The following is a 7,432-nucleotide window of genomic DNA, read 5'->3' as shown; positions in this document are numbered from 1 at the left end:
CTCTCTCTCTCTCTCTCTCTCTCTCTCTCTCTCTCTCTCTCTCTCTCTCAGAGAGACAGACAGACAGACAGATGTAGATAAATAGATATACAGATATATAGATAGATCTGAGACAGGGTTTCCCTGTGTATGCCTGTCTTTCCTGGAATTCACTCTGTAGACCAGGCTGGCCTGGAACTCACAGAGATCTGCCTGCCTCTGTCTCCCGAGTGCTGGGATTAAAGGTATAAGCCACTTGACACATCCCACATCTTAATTAAGAAAACCCTCTTTCTTTGAAACCGCTTTCTAGCAATCATTCAGGAAACAGCCCAAAAATACATGAGCAACTCATTTTTAAAAAATACATAGTTGCCGGGCGGTGGTGGCGCACACCTTTAATCCCAGCACTTGGGAGGCAGAGGCAGGCAGATTTTTAAGTTCGAGAGTTCGAGGCCAGCCTGGTCTACAGAGTGAGTTCCAGGACAGCCAGGGCTACACAGAGAAACCCTGTCTTGAAAAACCAAACCAAAAAAAAAAAAAGTTAAGGGTTGAGATTTGTATGTAACCCTGTATGCAGAATATTTAGCTAACATGTACAAAACCCTGGGTTTGGGCTCAGCACTCAAAACCTTCCCAGTTATGAAAATAATTCTTCAATAGTTCAATGTCTTCATTGAGCCTCACCTGGAGGTGGAGGAGCAGTCATTAGGCATCCTTAGAAGACACATGCACACAGAGGCCAAGAACTACATTCCAATGAGTCTGCTTTTCCAAAGACAATTCCAAAACAGCTTTCCCCTAAGTATGCACCTCTGACCACCCAGCCCAGTCACCTCAGAAGCTTTTTACATTGAAGATTCCTAGGCCCCAAACGTCTCAAACACACTGGCCTGGAAGCCAAAGGCAGAGCTCTATAATCTGCTTATTAAACATCTCCTTCCTGTTGCTATTAGATCCTGAAGCTGGAGCCCTCTAACCCAGGCAACAGTAGCTGGTCACAGGGACCCAAACTGCCCGAAGATTGGATTTCCATAGCTAGTTGTTTCTGCTTTGGTCTTCTCTACAATGAAGGACAATAAATTCTGAGGATTCAGGCACCTGGAAACAAATTCTGTGCTAACAAACCTTAATAAATGGCTCTTATGTCTAATTTTTAAAATCCAGTTACAAAACAAAGAGTCCAGGGCTGAGGGTTGGGTGGCTAGCTCAGCAGTTAAAGCACTTGTCACTCTAGCAAGAGGACCAATACTAGGATGCAGAGCCAATGGAAACTCTGACATGAAGATGACAGCCAGCCTTTAAGTCCTGCCCCAGAAGGCAGAGACAGGAGATCCTCAGAGCTGGCTAAGGAGACCAGCCTAGAGACCCCGCCTCAAAAATAAGGTGGACCGGTGTTTGAGGAAGACTCATAATCTCAACTGTAGGCTTCCACACAAATACACATGCACATACCTCTCCCAACACACGTGAACACGCATGTACACCATAGACATGTACACGAAAAAAGAAGGGGAAAAGTCCATTTTGTGTTTTCATTCTCCAGGAAGATGGAGAACTGCTCACAGTTTTATAATTAAGTCCTCATATTTGGCCAGAGGATATGGTGGTCTAGCATGCACAAGACCCTGGGAAATAAGAAAGGGCCTCATTCAATAGTTGTCTTAGTCTGCCTCCGTCCATCTGGGCTGTTTTAATGGAAAACCATGAATAATGTGGATCTCCCACAAATCTGAATATTCAATAAGTGGAAGATGAGTATAAAAGGCTGGTTCCGGCTCTCTGGGCTTCTTCTGAAAGACACTGCTCCCTTTCATAGAGGGTCCTCCCTCCCTCATGACCCTGCCACTCTCCGGAGGTCCCCACCCCTGAATAGCATTGCTGCATTTGGGAGTGGACATAGTTGCTTTCTTTTTTTCAGGTGAGATGACACCAATTCTCTGTCAAAGTTCTTGTCTATTTTAGCTAAAATAATAAGATGTAACTTAAAAACTGGGTTTTGTTTAAGGAATAACGTACAAATAAGAGGCATGCATGTTATTTCCCCCCTCCCCCATTGCCTGGCCCAAGAGAGCTAAATAACTATAACGGAAACGTAAGTTGCAAAATACTAATTTGCAATATTAACATATTTCAAACTACAAGAAAATGTGTGCTCTTTGAATTCAACCCTGTTTCACCCTTCTTAGTGCTATCCTCTACATCTTTAAATTCCTCCCTCCACCTCTGGCCCTCAGCTCTTGGGCCCAGTTCCTTCCTCTGCTTCATTCCAATGAAAATGAACCAGTGGCTGGGTGAGACTTCCCACTCAGTCCTCAATTAGACCCCTGCCCTCCCAATCACAAAATTCAAAGGGTGACACATCACTGTTCTCCCTTACTGCTACAGACCACGCTGTTCACTGCTCTCTCTTTGGAACTGCATTGCTTCAGCTCTGTAACATTGATTTTTCTAAAGTTCCTTCCAAACTTAATGATCAACAGGTACTCTCCAATCTCCGGTAGTGGGCCTTAAATAAAAATCCAGCTTGTCCACTGCCTTTGTGATCGATCATCTTCTGGCCTCAAAATCAAACTAATTTTTGGCAAACTTTGGGCAACATTCTCTGTGATTTTGACTTACGTGGTTTGTTGAGAGCCAGGCTGATCTGGGACTTCCCCCAAAGCCCTGGTGTATGGAAAAGGAACTTTATTCCTTGTCTAAACTGGGGGACATGCTTAGCAAAGCCAGTAATGGTCTGAGGCCAGGACCTTCAAGAGAACTAACAGTTCAGATTCTGGAAACTCATTTTTTTCTCCTTCTTGAAGAGCTGTGGATTAGTCCTGAGGCTACTAAGCACTTGTTCTGTGACACACTTGAGATACCCTGCATTTCCCTTGTATAATGTGGAATAGCTTCCTGTTGATTTTGTTCCACTCTGTGACAGCTCTTTGCTGGCTCTGTCCTATCCCGGCTGTCACCCACCACACCCTGCAGAGAGTATATAAGGTACTGTATTTACCTTGCTTGGCATTAGACAATGCTTATGCAAGATTCCTTGGCCACAGCATCCCAATATCCCCTCCTCCCCCGCCTCTTCTCTCTCTCATCCACTAGTCTCTCTCAGGAACCTGTAACTGAAGAATGGCCTGCTGGCCCAGATCAGTGATTAGAAGTACGGGTGGTGCAGTCAGACTTGCAGATTCTAGTACTGGCCTCAACTCCCCAGCAGCACGAATGTCACATAATGCCCATGTGCCTTTTTTCCATCTTCTGACAAACTGCTACCTACCATGGATTCCAGGACTAGCGGTGTGACAGATCAGAGTAAATAAATAAAATGTTTGTTTTACCTATGTATACAAGTGTCTGTCTGGATATAAGTTTGTGTACCACGTGTATGAAGTACCCATGGAAGCCAGAAGAGGGCACTGCATCCTCATGGCTATGCTATGGTTGCTAAACAGGAAGCCTGAGGCCTCCACAACAACAGAAAGTGCTCTTAATTTCTGAGCCAGCTCTCCAGCCTCAGATCAGAAACTTTTAAATTTCTATGAAATTCCCAAAGAATTAATAAAGACTAGTTTAAAAGGAAAGAAGTTTGAAAAATAACAAAAGTTTTTCTTGCACCTCTAGGAATAAAGTGCTACAAAAAATAACTGTTAATGGTGTCCCATGCTCAACAGAAAGTGAGAGAGTTTCCCAAGGAAAAGAAAACATTGAATCGAAACCAGAACAAAGGGCAGTAAGCAAGCAGAGCAGAGACCAAGAAAGAGTTGATCTGAGAACTGCTGAGAGATCCAATTAGGAGAGGAGGGGAGGGAAGGGGAGGAAAAGGGAGGGAAGGGGAGAAGGGAGGAGAAGGGAGGAAAAGGGAGGGAAGGGGAGGGAAAGGGAGAGAAGAAAGGGGAGGGGAGAAGAGGAGAGGGGAAGGGAAAGGAGTAGGGAGAGGGAGGAGGCAGGGAGGAAGAGAGAGAGGAGGGGGGAAGGGGGAGGGAGAGAAAGGCCAAATCAATAGTCTTTCTGGTGTAAAGTAAACACAGACATCAAGTATTTCTAATGGGAAACATCAAATAAAGCCCCAGCATTCAGGGCAAAAAAAATCTGAGCTCCCATTAGAAATCCCCAGTGAGAAGACCAACTACCAGGGATGAGGACTATAGACCAACATGGCTGACTTGCTGAATTTCAGCTATTGCAATGATCAGACAGGGGATGTAAAATACCTCTGCTTGAATCTTTTAATGAAATATAGAAAAACGATCAAAGAAGAATATCAAAAAGACCTCATTATTAATGCTCTCAAAATAAAAATAAAAATGTAAATATAAATTAAAAATTTATTTTATATTATTTTAATGTTATTTTATATTATACTTTATATAAAAATACATAAAATGTAAATTAAAACCTAAGTGGATAAAACTATGACCCTGCTGGACCTGGCCCCTCCCTCTAGTGCCACAAGCTCTGGGCTCCACAAGGTCTTACAGGAAGCCCACACCTGCCATGTCTCATTTCCTGTGGTCGCCCAAACTGCACAATTGGTTGGAATCCTCTGCTTACTTTATTAATGTTAATATCAGGGAAAAAGGAATAAATCCACCAAAGACTAAAACAAAATGAAATTCTGTAAAACAGCCCCAAGGAGACAGTCTACTCTCTCATTTCTTCTCCGAAGCAATTAGATCCTAATTACATAGACCTAGAAACATTGCAGAGAGGCTTGTTCTATCGCTGTAGACTACAGTCATGGGAATAAATCATATTTGTAAATCTAAGAAAACACATGGAAAGAATAATTGAGTTATTCATTGATAGCACATACATATAGATAACTCATTGGTAATTCAATGTTTTGTTACACACCAAAGACAAATTAAATCTTTTGATTGGTTCCTATCAAACTGCAAACAAGATGATTTTCTAGATATATGGTGGTTTTTAAAAGACAGGGTATTTCATTTTTTTAATACAATACACAAAGTATCTTCTTGCACTGTTAGTGGAAAGAAACAGTTGAAGTTTACAAAGACAATATAGTCAGTTAACTATGTCTAATTGTGTATACTTACCAAGGGAAGCAATACACTAACTGCACTGCAGGAAACTAAGATGAACCAGCCATCTAAAACCTTTAACAAAGGGGTTATCAACTTCTGAAGCTTTAGCAAAATTCACACCACTTAAAATTTCATTTACCATAAACAATTCATGATCTATGCCTGTTTGGGGCACTGCCTTCTCTCAAAGGCTGAAGCTAACACAGTACACTTAATTTTCTGGTAACATGGCTTCCCAGTTTGCTCTCTTACCACTGTGATAACGACCAAAAGCAACCTGGAAGAAAGGGTTTACATCACCTTACAGCTTCGTCTTCTTCCTCTGACTATCAGCAACGGCTAGAAATCCCTGAAAAGAGCCACCAGCAACAGCACCCCAAACATGAGTATAAATTCCCCTCAGCTCTCTGTCAACATACAGTGATTCTAGGGCTAATTAGTGGCTGACGTCACAAAGTACCAAGCAGAGTTTTCAGCGGCTTCAGACTCATGGGGCTCCTGAGTCCAAAGTTCAAACCCTGCAAAGGATATATTCATGTGACAAATACTTTGTATCCAGTAAAAGTGTGATACTTCAAAAACAACATTTTTAAAAGTGACGGGTGTGGTGGCACACACCTTTAATCCTAGAGCTGGACACAGGTGGATCTCTCAGTTTCAGGCTAGCCTGGTGTACGTAGCAAATTCCAGGACAGCATTTTTATATATGTATATATAGAGAGAGGGACACTGTTTCAACCCCCACCCCACCAACTACATAGAGACAAATGCTTAGAGAAGGTGACAAAGGAGCCATTTCTATGAAGATGGAAACCCACAAAAAGGATCGAAGAGAAATCAGAACTAAAAACTGGTGCTTCCAAATTAAAAATCATTGGAGAAAATCAAAAGCAGATCAAATACAAGAAAAGGAAAGATCATAAACCTGAAATCAAAAGGCACTCTGAGGCAATGGAGGAAGTATTATCAAAGAAAACAAAATACAGTACATGAGACAGTATAAAGTAATTAGCAGACATAACTGAAGTCGCAGAGAGAGAAGCAAGTGAGGACAGTGCAGAATGCATCATGGGTTAGAAAAAGCTGCCACACCAGACATCTATCAAATTGCTGAATTTGATACAATAACAAAAGCAGTCAGGGAAAGACTGGAAGTACTCCTGGTAGAGCATGTGCTTAGTGTATGCAAGGCTGTGGTTCTCACCAAATAGACAGACAGACAGACGACAGACACAAAAATATAACACAAAGAAAAAAGATTACAGTACACAAGGGACTGGAGGAACAAATTCTAATTTCAAACCACAGACAACACAGGCTGACAAGGATGGGATGGAAAAAGTCTTGCAAGTGATGACAGAAAGAGGGAAAAAAGCTGTCTAACTAGAATTCTAAGTCTTGAAAAAACAATTTCATTCAGAAATGAAGAAGATATTTTTCAGACAAACAAAATACGATAGAACTGGTCTGCAACAGTGCTGAGCCTCAAACACGTCAGTGTTAATGTCTTTAGACTGAGAAAAGAACCATCTTAAATCCAGTCCTGATGGCTTTCACAGAGGAATAAAGAGCAGCGGATAAAGTTTATGTGAGTAAACACAGGACTGTTGAAAACAGGAATGGTTAGGCTAGGTGGCAGTCTATAGTCCCACCTACTTGGGAAACTGAGACAGGAGGATAGAAGGTTCAAGACCTGCCTGGGCTACACAGTAAATCCCAAGTCCAGCCAGCACGAGAAACTTGCCAACTATAAGAAAGGACTGGGTATAAAGCATTCACTGGTGAAGCCTTTTCCAGCCTAATGATGTTACAGTATATGCAGCCCCAAATTATTACAGATGGCATTAATTATTAAATGCCAGAGCAAACCTAGCCTGCCCCTGAGCTGAGGGCCTTCAACACTGTGACTCATCTGTGGAGGGAATGGCTGTGTCCCTGCTTGATTACATCCTGAAGGTGCAAGGCTGACACTGCATTTTGTCAATCCATGACTGTACTGAGAAACCTGTGAGACTGTAAAGGCCTACCATTTCACCTTCTCTGAGGAAAGCTGCCACAGATGGGTCCTTCTCTGTCATTCCATGCCCTCTGGTACCTGGGTCACAACTGACTCGGACCTCTACCCTCGTTAAGAGCATCGTTTGGTGTAAAAGAGGCCTATAGCTATTTCTCAAGTCCTTGAGAAAGCTGTGTCTTTGATGGGTGCCTTACTTATTTATCCATAATCTTTCAGTAAGCTTCCAGCATTTACGATAGTGGGAGTATGCTTTTGTTTCTTGCAACTGAAAGGAGCCTGCTTGAACGTCTCTTAAAAATTCAGACCTGTAATACACAGCACAGTAGAATGAATAATTCAGACATTTAAAAATATCACATAAAAGGGATTATACAACCTCAAGTCTGGGCTTTGA

This window comes from Grammomys surdaster, unplaced genomic scaffold (assembly GCF_004785775.1).
Source record: "Grammomys surdaster isolate TR1022 unplaced genomic scaffold, NIH_TR_1.0 127, whole genome shotgun sequence".
NCBI classification, from domain to species: Eukaryota; Metazoa; Chordata; class Mammalia; order Rodentia; family Muridae; genus Grammomys; species Grammomys surdaster.
This window is presented reverse-complemented; position numbering follows the sequence as displayed.